The following is a 21,678-nucleotide window of genomic DNA, read 5'->3' as shown; positions in this document are numbered from 1 at the left end:
GGACGTTACTTTATCTCACTTTGTAAAAGAGTCAAATGAATCTTGTTTTAGATTTTCCATCCGTAAGTGTCTCACTTAAAGACATATGAAAGTCCTTTACAATTAAGATTTGTGGGTCCATTTGCATAATAACTAAGCCACCCAAATTTCACCGAACTTTGTCATTTTGCAACATAATTCATGAGTCACTAGTTATAGTGATGGGCTGCCGCGTAAATGGTTATAAGGCTTATCCAAAAATCATCCACTTAATTCCTTAATTAATTTATTAACCCCCCACTAATCCAATAATTAACTAATTATCCACATAATTAAGAATTATCTCAAATTACCTACAATACTACTCACTTTTAATACACTTTATACATCTTGCTATTATGGTCATGTGGTACCTTGTATAGCATTAGTCCATAAATACGGGGTATTGTAGCTTGAGCCGTATTTTATCCCAAAATGTCAAACTTCGATGAAATTCATTTTCTTCAAATTGCTTACCCTCTCACCTTCACGAATTTACTCACCACTTATTTGAAATAGCATAATGCTTATAATCTCAAAATAATCCCATTTTCGAACCTACGTCGATTAACTTACGGCAAAACTTTAACATACGAAAATGCAGGATGTAATATCTCATTTTCGAGCTTTCATCAATTTACTTATGGCGTATTTTTACCTACAAAAACATGGGGTGTAACATCATTCCCCCCTTTGGAACATTCGTTCTCGAATGTTGACTGATGCACTTATCATTCTCATAACCCATAGCTCTTGCGAATACTTTAATACTCTTCTTACCATTTAGGTAACTGTTCTTTGAATAAATCCAAAGGCTAGGTCATTCCCCACTTTAGGCCTCTTTCTCACACCACGGTCTGTGGTCGGAATTCTTCCAACCTCGTAACTCTTGCTACCTTATATCGTGTAGCATGTACAACTTTTTCCTTGTATGTGCACCTATGCGACTCTCTCTCCTTTTTCCTCCAGTTTTTAGCCAATCTCTAGGCCTCACTTTGTAAGCATATACAGAGCTTGATAAGATGTCTCTTTGGCATCTATAGGTATACTGAAGTTCTTTGCTCGATACTTTGTTGAACTTATAAATATTGCTATATCTTATTTCATAGATCATTTATCCATTCGTATGACTTTACTACCATAACTCTTACTTTGATTTATCATTACTGAGGTCTTCTACCAAACTCCAGGTTACTCTCGTTTTCGTTCATCTTAAGAATAATGGTCTAATCTCATCTCATACTTTGTAACTTTTATCTATCCATTATTGATTCACCTCAATGTTGATATACAATCTACTACTGATAACTTGAAACCTCTTACGTAATATATTACCACTAGGGCTTACGTTGCATCGAGGAACATTTGAAGTGATTTTCCTGATCCATCTGGGGGCAATACCATACATCCATAACCGTATTTCATAGCATCCCAATGTGATTCACCTTATGTGGGTATTTTAATCCTGTATTGTCCGAGAAATCCCCTTTTTTCTTCAAATCATTACTCAATCGAAGGTCCAAACGTTATCCTTTATCTATCACAATTACACCCTTATTACTCTTTTGAGTTCATTCAGGCTATACTGAGCTTTCTATAACTTAGAGAAACCATCATCTCTCTTGTTTTCATGGGCTTAATCTTGAGGACTTATCCATTCTCGTCACCTTCTCACTCGCCCTTTCTTATCCTTACTCCTGTCTTCCTAAAACCTTGTCGCTTTACCATACTTTAGCTTGCGACCTACACATATATATATTTATACTACTCGTAACCTTCCTTCAACTTACTTGCATCATAGATTTCCTTATGTTATCCTGGAACATCAAGCGAGATATCACATCGTTTATTACTATTCTTTATTCTTTTAACTAGACCTCTTGATACATAGAAACCATAGGCCAGAAAATATGCCACTGACGATGCCGTAATCATTCCTAGATATTGAGTCTCAATGTTTCTAGCCTTCTATCTGAAGTATGGACTATTTACAACTTTCTGCTTTGAGTATCTCGTACGTTTTTCACCTTAACCTTACTTACCTTAAAATCTCACATCACATCTTCTATCTCTTTCATGACCTCCCTTCTACACATGTATAATTCACATCCACAACTTGAAGCTCTATTATAATACTTGCACCTCTAGTGCATACACAATCCGGTGAGAGCTTCATACTGACTTTTTATGAGGCTGGTACTCTTCTAACTGGCTTTGTCATAGAGTCGGTATAGAATATGGTTGTTGTACTATCTCTCTTGTACCTCTCATATTAAGAGTGATTCTGCAATGCTCTCAATCTTGATGTCTAAAATTTTCTGGGTCCAATAATCAGACTCCTGATTTGCTTCGTTGATGTAACTCTTTAGTTTCCTCTTCCTTTTGACCAGCATTTGTGTAGGCTTAACCTATCTTTCGATCTGCGGCTCATGGTATTTGTTATTACTTTAGCCTTTCATGGACGCTATGGAATATCCATGACACAATCTTTTAACAATCCAATCATTTATTTATGACCTGGGCTCAATTCTTTCTTTTAACTTATACCGGAGTCTTCTACTACTGTATGATTGTTAACATATATGCTGCATGGATAATACTCCAAAATCTTAGGTGCATTCATAGTGTAATTCACTTGGGATCTTTAAACGAATAATTCCTTTTATTCCTTCGTAACTTTCTTTAAACGTAAGCTATTACTTTTCTTGGTCTTTCTGCCCCCTTGTTGCGTGCATACTTAGCTTACCTTAGTTCCCACACATACCAGAATTTTGTGCAATTCATATGGTCTCGAATATTACTTTTGATTTCATTTCCCGCTCATTAGCCACGCTAGGTGCCACTTTCTTATGGAGTGCATACAATGTTGTTGTGAGACTGTTGTTATAAGACCATTTCTTCTTTAGGTCACTATGCTTAGGTTGAAGCCTTCTTCCTTATTTCCTCAACTAGTCTTTCGTTGTAGTGTTTAGGGAGACCTTCTGGTTCTTGTAAAGTTACAAACTCATCACATCGTATACTTGACTGAATTTTTGATGTCCTTCCTCACCTATAATTATCCGTAGTTACTTACCTCCATGCCCTTGTGCTTGTAGGGTTGTTCCTGAACTGATATTTTGGTTGTCTTCCTAGTGGTACTATCTTTTATTTCTGTAACACTCATATGGTACCTTTAACTACCCCAACTCCTATCTGAATATCTCTCAAGGATCATGATGTCATATCTGTGAGACTGAATTCCCCATGTTGGGGTTCACTATGTTCATCTTGCACAGTATGTTGATTTGTCTGTGTCCTATTGTTTAGCCATAACTAGGCTCTTCCTGAATCAACTACTAGCTACTCGTTGGCCCATTCTCATATCAATATTTCACGTAATCTTTCTTGGGTTATTTTCTTTTGTCTTAACTTACCTCTCGCACTGGTTCCTTATTTATCAATAACATCCCAGACAGGAACCCTTACTTCTTTCGTGCTTGCATAATGTTCTGGAATCGTAGCATGTATGTAGGATTTGGATAAGTGCAATCTCATTCCTTTATTATTTTTATCGCATTCTTCCTTTACCATTCCATAGTTAATAGAACCACTTAATTCTGACTTAATGCCACATCACACCATATTCTCCCATTTAGGGGAGCACTAAGATTTAGTGCTACGATGATCTACGTATAGATGTTTTACCTCTTCATCTTTGGCATCTTTTCACATCATCGATGATCCTTACTCGCCTCGTGATAATCCTTCTGTACCAAGGATAACAAATTTCCTTACTCGCGAGGGTGACACTTAGTATAACTGGCACATACAGTCCCTTAAGCTTAACTTTGCTCACATTGATTGCTTTAGGGAAGCGTCTTCCTAAATAATCATTCTCTGAATTTCTCATGAATCTTCTTCTGTTGTCCAATCTATTATTGCTGGAACGAAATCTGAAATTCTTAAGATGTCGACCATTCTCAAATCACTCAGTCCCTAATTCATGTTTAGTTTATCTTGTTCACCAACCCATACTGATTTCTATTACTCCGGGGTCTAACTTTTCTTCTGGTAGTCGCGTTGGAATCACGAATTTATTTCTCGAAATGAGGATATTACTTTATGGCCTATACTCTTTTGTTGTCTCAAGGCCTGTCACCTCTAGTCTCTTCCTTCACTTAACTATAGACTATGTAATACTGTCATTTTTTTTATTTACCGTTGTCATCCATGTATCACATCTTACTCATAATGCTTCATTAACTCTCTTATTATTTCCCTACTAACATCTCTGTCTATCACTTTATTTTGAAAATTCCAATAACACATTATTTTGCTTTTAGCTCCCCTTGCTCCATCCCCTGGCTCTTCGGGTTGCCTAATATTCTCGCTCTACTAGGGACGGGAGCCACACTAAGGCAATATTTATCCCTTCAAGGCTTCTAGTGCCTATCCTTGTAGTACTCATATCTAGTTGTACTATTTTAGAGTGCACCATCTTGGTGTCTCACAAGGAGATCTATTATCACATTTGCAATATCATTCGGAAATGTCAACTAACACAAATAATCCATTCACCATTTTGGGTTACTCTAACCCCAGCCTGATCCTGATATCTTGTCATTCTCTTAAACCATATTTGTTAGTTTCCATAGGCATAACTGAGATGGGTGTGACCAATTATACATACCTCTGTTACTGTTGAAGGTAACTCAATATGCTTATAGTTTTTTGCCTGAATTATAAATACCGATAATCTTCATTAATTGGGTACCTCGTACCCCTCTCACCTTGCTCATTTTACTTGTTGAAGCTTGTATCTACCTTCTAAATTTCTTGTTGCTTTTTACCATATGGGTGGATAGATATTCATGCCTTAGGCTCCTTTTCCAGAAGCTCACATGTCTTAGTACACACATGATCTGCTCGAGACCTTACATTTACTCAGCATAAGCATGATGCAAAATCGAGTTCCTCTAACTCAACTCTTCCACAACCGTCTTTCTGGATGAAGGTACCGTTATATTATGAATAAGATAGAGTTTATGGAATTGAGTTCTTACAACTAAGCTCTACCACACGATCTAGAGTAAGAAGAAAGAGTGACAGTACTAAATGTCCTGTATCCTCTTGCTTATAAGTGTGGTGCACAGCACACCCATAAATAAGACTCTACTAGACACGGCTTGTAGACACCCTAGGACAGAACTGCTCTGATACCACATTTGTCACATCTCAAAATGATGGGCCGCGACGGGCACCCGGTACTTTACTCAATCGAGTACCAACGTAACGTATCTTTCGTATCATACAATCATAAGTAAATGAGCCAGAGAGGCTGTCGTGAGATAAGTAGGATAAAACATGAGGAAATACTCAATATAGGGTGACCCAACTTGATATTCCGACTTATAAATATGACGTACTGCCTATAACGCCATACCAGTATCCGTATACATGACATCTGTTTACAAGCCTACGATTACATAAATATCATAAAGGTCGGGACAGAGCCCTGTCATACAAATCAATACACATTTAAATCATACTGACCAAATAAGCAACTCCGGAGCAAGTGGAGTGCACAAACACCTTCTGCTGAGCTGATAGCCTACTAGGAGAACTCTCAACCTGTCTATCGGGACCTGCGGGCATGCAACACAACGTTCCCAGGCAAAGGGGACGTCAGTACAAATAATGTACCGAGTATGTAAGGAATAAAAATCATTAAACAATAGACATGAGAAAAACATGGAGTAAAAGACTCGACATGTACGCTTGAATAACTCTATGAATCATTAATATTTACAATGTCATGCATATGCGTATAAATATCATACCATGTTTAGGTATATGCGTTCATAACATCATCAAGCCTATGAGGGCATCCCATCATATCATCTCGGCCACTGTGGGTAAATCATCAACGTATACCAGCTGATCAGGTGATGGTGCGTATATAACACCGTAACATTTTCCCATATCCCATATACATATAATATACGCATATATAATGTCTTCTGGTCATGGGTCAATGTACATGTATAAATGCATGAAATGCATAACAAATACGTTAATAAGATATCTCGAATATCATAAAATCAATATGCATTTCAGACAAACTTTATCAAATACGTATTTTTATGAGACCCATGAATAGAGGATATAATAATAATTCACATAGGGAATCAAGAATATAGACACCCCTAGTATTTCTATGAATAGAGTCATTTATGAAAGTTATGTATTTTGCTCGTTTCGTTTGTATCATTTGGATCATGCCAAAAAGAAAGAAGGGATAGCCTTAACATACATGGAGTAGGAAAAATCCATATGATATTCTTGAGAAAGATTGTATCGTACTCCCTTAGAATCGCAAAATCCCGTTGCTATTATAATATGGAGTCTCGTATGAATTTCCAAATTACCTCACCTTCGTTCCTGGCTTTGCTTTTCTGTATAACTCCCTTACCAAATGAATTTGCTGAAGATGCTAAAATTCTCACGATACATGTATATACATGTTCTTGTATGAACTTGATAAAGCAAACTCACGTTACTTTATCTCACTTTGTAAAAGAGTCAAATAAATCTTGTTTTAGATTTTCCATCCGTAAGTGTCTCACTTAAAGACCTATGAAAGTCCTTTACAATTAATATTTGTGGGCCCATTTGCATAATGACTAAGCCACCCAAATTTCACCTAATTTTATCATTTTACAACATAATTCATGAGTCACTAATTATAGTGATGGGCTCCCACGTAAATGGTTATAAGGCTTATCCAAAAATCATCCTCTTAATTCCTTAATCAATTCATTAATCCCCCACTAATCCAATAATTAATTAATTATCTATATAATTAAGAATTATCTCAAATTACTTACAATACTACTCACTTTTAATACACGTTATACATCTTGCTATCATGGTCATGTGGTACATTGTATGGCACTAGTCCATAAATACGGGGTATTGTAGCTTGGACCGTATTTTATCCCAAAATGTCAAACTTTGACGAAATTTATTTTCTTCAAATTGCTTACCCTCTCACCTTCACGAATTTACTCACCAATTTTTTGAAATAGCATAATGCTTATCATCTCAAAATAATCCCATTCCCGAACTTACGTCGATTAACTTACGATAAAACTTTAACGTACGAAAATGCAGGATGTAATATCTCATTTTCGAGCGTTCATCAATTTACTTATGGCGTATTTTTACGTACGAAAATATGGGGTGTAACATTACCTATCCTATCAACCCATATATTTTTTCATTGATAACTTTCTTGCTTACTTTTGTTGAGATTGTCATTAGTCAATAGTTTAGGTTCTTATTTAGTTTCGATTCTTAATTGTGTAAATCTCCATTGTTGATCCTCCTGGATAGCAATCGAGCTACAAACTACTAGAACATTGTTTAAATCCAATCCCTTTGGAGATGATAATTATACTATACTATCTTTGACTAGCGAGCACAATTTGAGTGTGTGTTTTGCGCTCGTCAAAATTTGGCATCGTTGCCGGGGATTGGCAATCAATAGTATTTGAAATAGTTTGTAGTGTTAATTCAGGAATGATCTTTTAATTTTTTCTTTTATTTTTAGTTTTGTTTGGTTAACTTCTCTTCAAAATTTCTTTTGTTGAAGAAACCTTGAAGAGCATATTCTTGAGATTGAACTCTAAATGATGTGAAGATGGAGTACAACCAGCCTAAGAAAATAGTTGAAGAGTTAGCAACTGAATATTATCAACAGTGTGCTACGTGTTTTAAATGTGGTGGAAATCATCTATGGTTGATTGTCAACCAGGTAGGTATTCTCCTATGGTTCATCTTTTGAACACTCTCACTTTGTCTCTAGTCCGTACATGTATGAGGATTCATATGGGTATAATTCTGACTCTGGTTAGGATGAAAACCCTTATTATGACTGGAAGGCAAGCGAAGTGAGATACCCACCTCAAGAGGAGAATGTTAGTTTAGAAGAGCTTATGTATAAGTTCATTAATAAGGTGAATAAGAGGTTAAAGGAAGAAAGGTTCACACATGATGTTGAAACCTCTAACAACCTAACAATGTAAGTGGATCAACTAATAAGTACACTTTCAGAAAGCTCATTGCATTGAGATGGTGAATATATGGAAGATATACCGTGTGAAATTGAGCCTACCCGAGATGATGAACATCTACAGAGAGAGTTTTCCACTCTGCAAGAGGACTCTTGTTCAACTGAGATGATTGAAGATGAGGCTTGAGTTGATTATGTATCAATAAAAGAAGAGTTCAAATCCCAATCCACCTATCCACAACCACAAATTTTAGTAGAAGAAAATGAGGAACAAATGGTCTTAGACATACCAGAGGAACACTCACATGACCCTGTTTATTCATTTTCTTATTCTAACCTTGATCATGTGGATTTTGTTTTCGGGGATTCGCGGGAATATGCATGGATTGATCTTGTGAATGAATGCAAAAACAAGTTGAGGATAATCATACAAGAATAATCCACCGCTTAAAATGAGGCCAAGAAAGAAAAAAAAGAGCGGGTCTTTCAAATATCCCTAAAGGACTTTGGCCTGATGAGCTCCAGAAAGAATCCGGATGAGCGAAATCAAAAACTGCATTCAGAATTAGGGGTAGAGTTCACAAGTTCTTAGAAACGGAAAAAGTCAAGGGAAGTTTCCTTTACCTCTTGCTTTTTATTTGTGTGTCATAGGGACATGCCACAATTTAAATTATGAGGTGGGGATGTAAATATGTAAATAACTGTTTGTTTGTGTTTCTTGTGTGTGTTTTCGTTTCTTTTAATTGAAATTTTTAAAGTCGAAAAAAATATATTATTTTCTTTAGGTAGTAAAATAATTTCCCCTCGATTTTTCTTTGTGCTGCGGTTCTTTTCCAAGGGTTTTGCTTGAATCGGGTGTAGTTAGTTTTTGGTCTTGTAGAATAGTAGGAAACCTTTTGCTATGATTTGAAATGAAAGCAATATCTTTTTGACTCTATCATGTCTTGAGAATAGTATGTGCTTTAGTTGTGACGCTTAGGCTCAATTTCTGACTGTCAAGACCCAAAATCTCACATGTCGTGATGTCGCCTATCTCAATACTAGGCAAGCCGACATTCTCAATAAAACACCATATCTTTTAAATTTGAAAACATAATATTTAAATTTAAGAGTAAATCCCACAAACATAGATATTAACACTCCCAAAACCTGGTGTCACTGAGTACATGAGCATCGATACATTACAATTCTGGGAAACCCCGTCTATAATAATCTTGGACCAAATACAATAAATAAGGGTAGGGAAGGAGAGACAAGGTCTGCGAAACATAACAGCTACCTCTGAATCTCCGAAAAATCAACTGTGTGAAAGAATCAACACCCACTGTGTCCGGGGTCACCTGGATCTGCACACGAAGTGCAGGGTGTAGTCTGAGTACAACCAACTCAGTAAGTAACAATAATAAATAAGGAACTGAAAGTAGTGACGAGCTTCTCAGCTAAGTCCAAATACAGTACTTTCCAACATAAAAGGGTAGGCATGCTCTCAAGTTCAACATTTAAAATTTCACAGTAATTTCATATCAAATTTGACTGAAACAGAAAATAATGTTTTTCCAAAATTTCCAAAATAATGATATATGACAGCTAAAATGCAGCAAATAATGAAATCAATGCATCCTCTCAGAGTAACAGTCAGTAAGTCCTCCCATTCACTTCAACCTCGCAGTCACTCTTTCATCACAATCACCCATTCCTCACAGTCACTCAACACTCGACACTCACACTTGGCACTCACACTCGGCACTCACACTCAGTAGGTACCTGCGCTCACTGTGGGTGTGTACAGACTCCGGAGGGGCTCCTTCAGCCCAAATGCTATATCAAGCTAATCATGGCATATAACAATGAAACATCCTGCGGCGTGCAAACCGATCCCATAAATATCCTCACAATTAAGCCCTCGACCTCACTCAGTCATCAACCTCTCCAGTCTCTCGGGCTCTCAGAAATCATGATAATCAGCCCAACAACAATGATATGATAATGAGGTAATAATGTGCAAATAGAACTGTGACTGAGTGTAAAACAATAATTTAGCAAATAATACCACAAGTATACGACCTATGTGGGTCCCAATAGTGTAAACATATGATTTAAACATGATTCATAAATTAATTTCTCTAATACGGGGAAAAATGTACGGATATCAACAAATTATTCAACTATACAGTTTCATGGAATTTTACCAAGTCACAATTCCTACAGTGCACGCCCACAAGCCCGTCACCTAGCATGCACGTAACCTCCAAACCAATCACATAACACATAATTCGAGATTTTATACCCTCAGGACCAAATTTAGAACTGTTACTTACCTCAAACTGGGTAATTCTTTATTCTGCAATGTCTTTGCCTCGTGAATTGGCCTCCAAACGCCTCGAATCTAGCCACAAATAATTCGATCAAGTTAATAAAATTTATTGAAATTAATTCCATAAGAAAATATTAATTTTCCATCAAAATCCAAAATTTAGCTCAAAAATCGCCTGTGGGGCCCACGTCTCGTAACCTAACAAAAGTTACAAATTCGAAATCTCATTCAACCACGAGTCTAACCATACCAATTTTATTAAAATCCGACCTCAACTCAATCTCCAAATCTTCAAATCTTATTTTCAAATCCCTAAGTTCAAATCCCCGGTTTACACCTCAAAAATATGTAATCTAGTTGGATATTCGATGATAATTCAATATTATGGAGTAGAAATGATCACAAGTGACTTACCTCAATATTTCCCGTGATTTATCGCTCAAAAATTGCCTCACCCGCTTTTGGAAATGTCAAAAATGACAAAATCTCGGACTCCTCTGTTTTTAACATTCTGTCTAGGATTTTCACACCTACGACCCCCTAACCGCACCTGCGGAACCGCTTTTGAGGTGCAATTTCCACTTCTGCGGAAGCCACTTGGTTTCCCAAACTCCGCACTTGCGCTCCATCTCCCGCGTATGCGGAGTCGCTTCTGCGCTCCATCGCCCGCACCTGCGGAACATACCTCTCCCTCAACTCCGCATCTACGGAGCCTCGCTCGCACCTGGGGGTCGTAGATGCGGTTAATTCCCTCGCACCTGCGCCCTGCCCAACCCAACTCCACTTCTGTATAAAACGAGCTGCATCTGCGGCACCGCACCTGGGGCCAATTCTTCGCAGGTGCGATCACACCAGAAGACAGAAATTTTCCAGATTTCTTCTAAGTCTGATTTTGATCCGTTAACCATCTGAATTTCACCCGAGGCCCCGGGACCTCAACCAAATACACCAACAAGTCCTAAAACATCATACGAACTTAATCGAGCCTTCAAATCACATCAAACAATGCTAAAATCATAAATCATATCCCAATTCAAGTCTAATGAACTTTGAAACTTCCAATTTCTACAAACGATGCCGGAACCTATCAAATCAAGTCCGATTGACCTTAAATTTTGCACACAAGTCATAATGACATAACATACCTATTTAAATTTTCAGAATGGGATTTCGACCCCGATATCAAAAAGTCAACCCCCTGGTCAAACTTTCCAAAAATTTAACTTTTGTCATTTCAAGCCTAATTCCACTGCGGACCTCCAAATAATATTCCGGACACGTTCCTAAGTCCAAAATCACCATACGGAGCTATTTGAATCATCACAATTCGAATCCTAGGTTGTTTACACATAAGTCAATATCTGGTCAACTTTTTCAATTTAAGTTTTCAATATGAGACTAAGTGTCTCATTTCACTCCGAAATCCTTCCGGACCTGACCAACTAACCCGGTAAGTCATAAAACAACTGTAAAGAATAACTTGAGCAGTAAATGGAGGAACGGGGTTATAATACTCAAAACGACCGGCCGAGTCGATACATTCTCCCCCTCTTAAACAAACGTTCATCCTCGAACGGGTTTGGAATCATACTTGGAGTCTCAAATAGGTGTGGATATTTGCTCCGCATCTCCTGCTTAATCTCCCAAGTAGATTCTCCAACTAGCTGGCCTCTCCACTGTACCTTCACTGATGCTATGTTCTTTGACCTCAGCTTTCGAACCTGTGGGTCTAAAATAGCCACCGGCTCCACATCATAAGTCAAATTACCGTCTAGCTGCATTGTACTGAAATCCAAAATATAAGACGGATCCCCGACATAGTTTCGGAGCATGGACACATGGAACACTGAATGAATACCTGATAGACTAGGTGGCAAAGCGAGTTCATAAGCCACCTCTCCAATCTTCTTAAGTATCTCAAAATGCCCAATATATCGAGGACTCAACTTGCCCTTCTTCCCGAACCTCAACACACCCTTCATGGGTGAAATCTTGAGCAGAATCTTCTCCCCAACCATGTAAGCAACATCACATACCTTCCGGTCAACATAACTCTTCTGTCTAGACTGCGCCGTGCGAAGCCGCTCCTGAATCAATTTAACTTTCTCCAAAGCATCCTGAACCAAATCAGTACCCAATTGTCTAGTCTCACCCGGCTCAAACTAATCCACTGGAGACCGACATTGTCTCCCATATAAAGCCTCATACGGAGCCATCTGAATGCTCAATTGGTAGCTGTTATTGTAAGCAAACTCTGCTAGTGGCAGAAACTGATCCCAAGAACTCCCAAAATCAATGACACAAGCACGTACCATATCCTCCAATATCTGAATAGTGCGCTCGGACTATCCGTCCGTATGAGGGTGAAATGTTGTACTCAACTGAACCTGTGTGCCCAATTCTCGCTGCACCGCTCTCCAAAACTATGATGTAAACTGTGTGCCCCGATCTGAAATGATGGACACTGGCACACCATGTAGGCGAACAATCTCACAGATATAAATCTCAGCCAACCGCTCCGAAGAATAATTAGTACCAACTAGAATAAAATGCGTTGGTCAACCGATCCATAATCACCCAAACAACATCAAACTTCCTCAAGGTTCGTGGAAGCCCAACTACGAAAACCATGGTAATACGCTCCCATTTCCACTCCGAAATTTCAAGTCTCTGAAGCAATCCTCCCGGTCTCTGATGTTCATACTTCACATGATGACAATTTAAGCACCGAGCTACAAACCCAACTATATCTTTCTTCTTTCACCTCCACCAATAGTGCTGCCTCAAATCCCAATACATCTTCGCGGCACCTGGATGAATGAAGTACCACGAACTGTGAGCTTCTTGGTAGAATCAACTCACGCAAACCATCTACATTAGGCACACATAGCCTGCCCTGCATCCGTAATACACTGTCATTTCCAATAGTGATTTCCTTGGCATCACTGTGCTGAACCGTGTCCTTAAGGACAAACAGATGGGGACCATCATACTGGCGTTCTCTGATGCAATCATATAAAGAAGACCGAGAAATCACATAAGCCAAAACTAGATTCGGCTCAGAAACATCCAATCTAACAAACTGGTTGGCCAGGGCCTGAACATCCAAGGCTAAAGGCCTCTCTGCTACCGGTAAGTATGTTATGCTTCCCAAACTCTCCTCTTTATGACTCAAGGCATTGGACACCACATTGGCCTTTCCGGGATGATAGAGAATGGTGATATCATAATCCTTAAGCAACTCCAACCATCTCCTCTGCCACAAATTAAGATTCTTCTATTTAAACAGATGTTGTAGACTCCGGTGATCGGTATAAACCTCATAATGGACACCGTACAAATAATGTTGTCAAATCTTCAAGGCATGAACAATAGCTGCTAACTCAAGGTCGTGGACTAGATAATTCTTCTCATGTACCTTTAACTGTCTGGATGCATAGGCAATCATCCTACCGTCTTGCATCAACACTGTGCTGAGACCAATACGTGACGCATCACAATACACAATATTAGACTCTGAATCTATAGGCAACACCAATACTGGGGTTGTAGTCAAATTTATCTTGAGCTTCTAAAAGCTCTCTTCACACTCATCTGACCACCTGAACAGAGCACCTTTCTAGGTCAATTTACTCATAAGAGATGCAATAGACGAGAAAACTCCGAATCTCAGTAACTGAAGATGGCCAAGGCCAACTCTGAACTGCCTCTATTTTCTTCGGATCCACCTTAATCCCTTCACTGGACACTATGTGTCCCAAGAATGCCACCGAACTAAGCCAGAATTCACATTTAGAGAATTTGGCATATAGTGTCTCCTCTCTCAGCCTCTGCAATACAATACACAAGTGATGTGCATGCTCCCCCTGGCTACGTGAGTACACCAGGATATCATCAATAAATACCACGACAAATGAGTCAAGATACGGCTGGAATACACTACTCATCAGGTGCGTAAATGTTGTTGGGGCATTGGTTAGCCCAAATGACATCACAAGAAATTCATAGTGACCATAACGAGTCCTGAATACCGTCTTTAGAATATTCGAATCCCGAATTTTCAACTGGTGATACCCAGATCTCAAATCAATTTTGAAGAATACCCTCGCTCCCTGAAGTTGGTTAAATAAATCATCAATACGCGGCAAAGGATACTTATTCTTGATTGTAACTTTGTTCAACTGCCTGTAATCGATACACATACGCATAGTACCATATTTCTTTTTAACAAACAGAACCAGTGCACCGCAAGGCGATACACTAGGCCTAATAAACCCCTTATTAAGAAGTTCCTGAAGTTGCTCTTTCAATTCATTTAACTCAGCTGGTGCCATACAATACGAAGGAATAGAAATGGGCTGAGTGCCCTGCACTAAGTCAATACCGAAATCAATATCCCTGTCGGGCAGCATACCCGGCAGGTCTGCAGGATATACATTTGGAAAGTCTCTCATTACCGGTACTAAATCAATAGTAGGAGTATCTACATCAACATCTCTCACAAAAGCCAAATATGATAAATACCCCTTCCCAACCATACGTTGGGCTTTCAAATAAGAAATTACCCTGCTGGGAACATGATCTAGAGAACCTCTCCATTCGACCTTCGGCAACTCTGGTATCGCCAACGTCACAGTTTTTGCATGACAGTCCAGAATAGCATGACATGGAGACAACCAATCCATACCCATGATTACATCGAAATCAACCATACTGAGCAATAAAAGATCAACTCTAGTCTCCAGTCCCCAATGGTTACCACACAAGACCGATATACACGATCCATAATAATAGTATCGCCCACCGGTGTAGATACACGAGCAGGTGAAACTAAGGACAAACAGGGCATATCTAAATAATGAGTAAAGTACGATGATACATACGAATAAGTAGAACCAGGGTCAAATGATATAGAAGATTCCCTGTGGCACACTGAGACAATACCTGTGATCACTGCATCTGAGGCAACGACATCTGGCCTGGCAGGAAAAATATAGAATCGGTCCTGGCCGCCACCTGATCGGCCTCCCCCTCTTGGGCGACCCCTAGCTGACTGACCCTCACCCCGAGCTGGCTGGGCGGGTGGCAAAGTAACTAGTGCTGAAGTCATAGTCTGACTCATCTGCTGCACTGGACCTCCCGAGCGACGAGGACACTGTTTCCACATATGCCCAAATTCCCCGCACTTAAAGCAGCTCCCAGGTACTGGTGGTGGTGCGGACCGAATCGGGCCCCGAGAACCAAAATAACTACTAGAAGCACCCGGTGCAAATAAACCCTGAACTGAAGAGGCACGGGACAAACTCTGGGCTGGGAGGGCATTGAGATATGACTAGCCCTGATGAGAACTATATGAACCATGGCCGGATGACGCACCACGGTGAACTGGACGACCCGTCTGAACGTGTCTATAAGAACAACCCCTACCGCGATAAATCTGACCCCCTGAAGGAACACCACTGAAATCACCTGGACCACGAGGCCTCTTGTCCTCCCTCTCTCCACGTTCCTGACTACGAACCATCTCTATCTGCCGAGCAATGTCAACTACCTCATCAAAAGTAGCACCAGATACTCTCTCTCGAGTCATAAGTAACTGTAGTTGATATGTGAGGCCATCAATGAACCTCCTAATCCTATCCCTATTAGTGGGAACTAACCAAACTGCATGACGAGCCAACTCAGAAAATCTCATCTCGCACTACGTCACAGACATGCCATCCTAACGTAACTTCTCAAACTGTATGCGCAGCTCCTCTCTGTGAGACTGCTGCACGAACTTCTCAAAAAAGAGAACGGAGAACTCCTTCCATGTAAGTGGTACTGCACCAACTAGCCTGCGCCTCTTATAAGCCTCCCACCATTTGAAGGCAGCTCCAGAAAACTGAAAAGTAGTGAACGAGACCCCACTGGTCTCCAAAATACCCGTTGTCCGAAGAATCCACTGGCACTTATCCAGAAAACCCTAAGCATTAGCTAACTCATCATCGCTAAATGATGGAGGTCGAAGCCTCCCAAATCTCTCAAGTCTCTTCTACTCATCATCTGCCATAACGGGGACTTCCGGGACCTGAACTACTGCAGCCGATTGGGCTGGTAGTTCCCCCAATATCTGAAGTCCATGTACTACCTGATCTGGAGTATGGGCTACAGGGGTACTGCTACCTCTCCAGCCTGAGAAGTGGAAGGTGTGGCCTGAGCCGAAACCACCTGAGCAAGACCAGTGCAAACTGTCAATATTTGGGCCAAATTCTCCTGAAGGCCTGGAATCTCAATGGGCATAACTGGTGCCTGAGTTGGTCCTATCGACTCAGCTATATCTGGAATCTGCTCCTGAGCTGGAGCAACTGGTGGTACTACAGGTGCTGGTCCAACTGTGGTACGAGCTACACCTTGACCTCTACCTCGGCCCCGTCCTCTACCACGACCCCGGCCTCTCGCGACCCTAGCTGGTGGCACTGGTGGATGACTGTACGGTCCGGTAGTATGTGTTCTCACCATCTGTGAGAGAATAGAATAACATAATTTTAGTTTTTCTGGAATCAACAAGTTCGCATGATAGAATACAAGAAAATAAAATTTTCTAAGGGTTCGGCAGCCTCCCGAAGATAAGTACAGGCGTCTCCGTACCGATCCACAAGACTCTACCAAACCTGCTCATGACTCGTGAGACCTATGTAACCTAGGCTCTAATACCAACCTATCACGACCCAAAATATCACTTGTTGTGATGGTGCCTATCTCAATACTAGACAAGCCGACATTCTCAATAAAACACCATATCTTTGAAATTTGAAAACATAATATTTAAATTTAAGAGTAAATCCCACAAACATAGATATAAACACTCCCAAAATCTGGTGTCACTGATTACATGAGCATGTATACATTACAAGTATGGGAAACCCCGTCTATAATAATTTGGTACCAAATACAATAAATAAAGGATAGGGAAGGAGAGACAAGGTCTGTGAAACATAACAACTACCTCCGAATCTCCTGAAAATCATTTGTGTGAAAAAATCAACACCCATTGTGTCCAGGGTCACCTGGATTTGCACACAAAGTGCAGGGTGTAGTCTGAGTACAACCAACTCAGTAAGTAACAATAATAAATAATGAACTGAAAGTAGTGACTAGCTTCTCAGCTAAGTCCAAATATAGTACTTTCCAACATAAAAGGGTAGACATGCTCTCAAGTTCAACATTTAAAATTTCATAGTAATTTCATATCAAATTTGACTGAAACAGAAAATAATATTTTTCCAAAATTTCTAAAATAATGATATATGACAACTGAAATGCAGTAAATAATGAAATCAATGCATCATCTCAAAGTAACAGTCACTCATTCCTCCCATTCACTCCAACCTCACAGTCACTCTTTCCTCACAGTCATTCATTCCTTACAGTCACTCAGCATTTGGCACTCGGCACTCGCACTCAGTAGGTACCTGCGCTCATTGGGGGTGTGTACAGACTCCGGAGGGGCTTCTTCAGCCCAAGCGCTATATCAAGCCAATCATGGCATATAACAATAAAACATGTTGCGGCGTGCAACCCGATCCCATAAATATCCTCACAATTAGGCACCCAGTCTCACTCAATCATCAACCTCTCCAGTCTCTCGGGCTCTCAAAAATTATGATGAGCAGCCCAACAACAATGATATGATGGATTAATAATGAATAAGAGAGACTGAGGTAATAATGTGTAAATAAAACTGTGACTGAGTACAAAACATCAATTTAGCATATAATTCCACAAGTACATGACATTTGTGGGTCCCAACAGTGTAAACATATGATTTAAACATGATTCATAGATCAATTTCTCTAATACGGGAAAAGATATATGGATATCAACAGATTATTCAACTATACAGTTCCATGGAATTTGACCAAGTCATAATTCCTACGGTGCACGCCCACACGTCCGTCACCTAGCATGCACGTCACCTCAAAACCAATCACATAATACATAATCCGGGGTTTCATACCCTCAGGACCAAATTTAGAACTGTTACTTATCTCAAACCGTGTAATTCTTTATTCTGTAATGTCTTTGCCTCGTGAATTGGCCTCCAAAATCCTCGAATCTAGCCACAAATAATTCGATTCAGTCAATAAAATTTATTGGAATTAATTCCATAAGAAAATATTTATTTTCCATCAAAATCCGAAATTTAGCTCAAAAATTGCCCGTGGGACCCACGTCTCGGAACCAGACAAAAGTTACAAAATCTGAAAGCCCATTCAACCACGAGTCTAATCATACCAATTTTACCAAAATCCGACCTCAACACGACCTCCAAATCTTCAAATCTTATTTTCAAATCCCTAAGTTCAAATCCCCGATTTACACCTCAAAAACATATCTAGTCGGATTATTCGATGATAATTCAATATTATGGAGTTTAAATGATCACAAGTTACTTACCTCAAGATTTCCTATGATTTCTCGCTCAAAATTTGCCTCACCCGCTTTTGGAAATGTCAAAAATGACAAAATCTCGGACTATTCTGTTTTTAACATTCTGTCCAGGATTTTTGCACCTGCGACCCCTTAACCGCACCTGCGAAATCGCTTTTGTGGTGCAATTTCTGCTTCTGCAGAAGCCACTTGGTTTCCCATACTCCGCACCTATGCTCCATCTCCCGCACCTGCGGAGCCGCTTTTACGCTCCATCACTCGCACCTGCGGAACATGCCTCTCCCTCAACTCCGCATCTGCGGAGCCTCGCTCGCACCTGCGGGCTCGCAGATGCGGTTAACTCCCTCGCACTAGCGCCCTGCCCAGGCCAGCCCAACTCCACTTCTGCGTAAAAAGAGCCGCATCTGCGGCACCGTAACTGCGGCCAATTACCTCGCGTGTGTGATCATACCAGAAGACAGAAATTTTCCACATTTCTTCTAAGTCCGAATTTGATCCGTTAACCATTCGAAACTCACCCGAGGCTCCCGGGAACTCAACCAAATATACCAACAAGTCCTAAAACATCATACAAACTTAGTCGAGCCTTCAAATCATATCAAACAATGCTAAAATTACGAATCATACCCCAATTCAAGCCTAATGAACTTTGTAACTTCCAATTTCTACAAATGACACCGGAACTTATCAAATCAAGTCCGATTGACCTTAAATTTTGCACACAAGTCATAAATGACATAACAAACCTATTAAAAAATTTTAGAATAGGATTTTGACCCCGATATCAAAAAGTCAGCCCCCGGTCAAACTTCCCAAAATTCGACTTTCGCCATTTCAAGCCTAATTCAACTACGGACCTCCAAATAAATTTTCGGACACGCTCCTAAGTCCAAAATCACCATACAGAGCTATTGAAATTATCAAAATTAGAATTTGGGTTCGTTTACACATATGTCAATATCTGGTCAACTTTTTCAACTTAAGTTTTTAATTATAAGACTAAGTATCTCATTTTACTCCGAAATCCTTCCGGACCCAAACCAACTAACCCACTAACTGTAAAAAATAACTTGAGCAGTAAATAGGAGAACGTGATTATAATACTCAAAACGACCGGCCGGATCGTTACACTAACTTTTGTATAAGCACCTTAAATTGTATGATCTTAACTTTGCTTAACTGCGTTGACCAGAGTATCTTGATGAGTCCAATCTGAAGTAAGTTATATGCCATGAGTGTTTGAGTTTTGTGTATTCTGTGCATTGCATTTGATATCTAGAACTTGCCCCATGTATTTGCAAAGTAAAATAGTAGTTTTGTTCAGTCTTGGAAGTGATTTAGGCATTTCTTTGTTGAGCCAGATATATGTGTTTACCCATAAATTAATATGTATCTTAGTTAACCCTATTTGAGCCTATAATCTTGTTTCTTTGGCAACCACATTACAAGCATTTCCCATTTGTTTGAATTGACCATCTATTTGAACCAGTTACCTCTCGTGAGCACTTGAAATTGTATGAACTTTGTAAAAGTTGAAGTGTGAGGTAGTTGGTTTGGCGTTTTAGTGGAACTATTGAACTAAGGAGAAAGGTGCACCATTTTGAAAAAGAAAGAGCCAATTGAATTGAAAAAGAAAAAATATAAGTGTATGATAGTGAAAAATATTCCTTGATAGTAGTTACATGATGTAATTGTGCTTAAAGAAGTAGGGAGTTAATGTACATTGATGTGAAGGTGGAGTTATGGTTTGACATAAGTGTGGGGTTTTGAACGGTCAATGTATGTATTAAAGGGTTTAGGGAGGTGTAGTCAATATATCCAAATGTATCATACCTGTCCTGCAGCCTACATTACAGCCAATTAAAGTCCTACTTGATCCTTGACTGAATGAGCTCGATTAGTTGAGTAGTACAAAACGGGCAAGCCTATGGTGCATCTTTTGTGGCATATAAATGTAGTTTCTGAAAGTGAGTGAATTCTTTCTAACTTGAGTTCCTAATTGTTCTTAATTTCTATTGTGTGTGGAACTACTCTCTTTTATTGTGTGAGGGCACTTAATTCATGAAGGAAAGGTAATGTTTGACCTCTATGTTAGAGTAAGTGAACGGGTTATAAATAATGTGTGGTGCTTTTGAGTCAATTGTTGAGGCTAGGATATTACACTATTGTGCTTAGTTTATTTTAAATATTCTTGGTATGATGAGTTAGGGGAGTTGTTTAAAAAGGCCATGTCATTATAAAGTGTAGTTTGATTGCTCGAGGACGAGCAATGGTTTAAGTGTGGGGTGTTGATGATAGGCTATAATCCCGTATTTTAGTCGCTTATTGCACTCTAATTCACTGCACTTTACTTATGTTGAGTTTTAATTAGGCGTGTTTTGCATTTATTGTGTGTTTTATGCCCTGTAGGAATAATTCCGATCTATGTAGATGTTGTGGCATGAATTCATGTTATTTAGGAGTTTTGAAGTCTGAGTAAAAGCCTAAGGGTTAAGTTGGGATCGTGTTCGAGGATCAACGGATGATAATGCACTTTAAGAACGAAACAAAGATTCGAGCAGGCATACTGCGCATTGTCCAATAAAATTCACATAACATTTTGCTCATAAATGCTTTTGGGCTCCACAATATATCATTGGAAATCTATTTAAAAGGGCTACAACTTTCATGTTTTACGTGTTTTCAAATTCCCAACTTGGGGCAGAACAATGTGCAAAATGCGCGACCAAGTGCTCGATCGCGCATATCCTGTTTGGGAAAAGTCCTATTTTGCTAAGAAAGGATAGTTTCATCCGAGATTTATTTTGGGGCAGATTAAATACCCCAAAACACCATTTTTGACACACTTTTGACATACCTT

The sequence above is a fragment of the Nicotiana tomentosiformis genome, chromosome 1 (genome assembly GCF_000390325.3).
Source record: "Nicotiana tomentosiformis chromosome 1, ASM39032v3, whole genome shotgun sequence".
Taxonomy (NCBI): domain Eukaryota; kingdom Viridiplantae; phylum Streptophyta; class Magnoliopsida; order Solanales; family Solanaceae; genus Nicotiana; species Nicotiana tomentosiformis.
The sequence above is the reverse complement of the archived record's forward strand: the minus strand, read 5'-3'. Positions refer to the sequence as shown.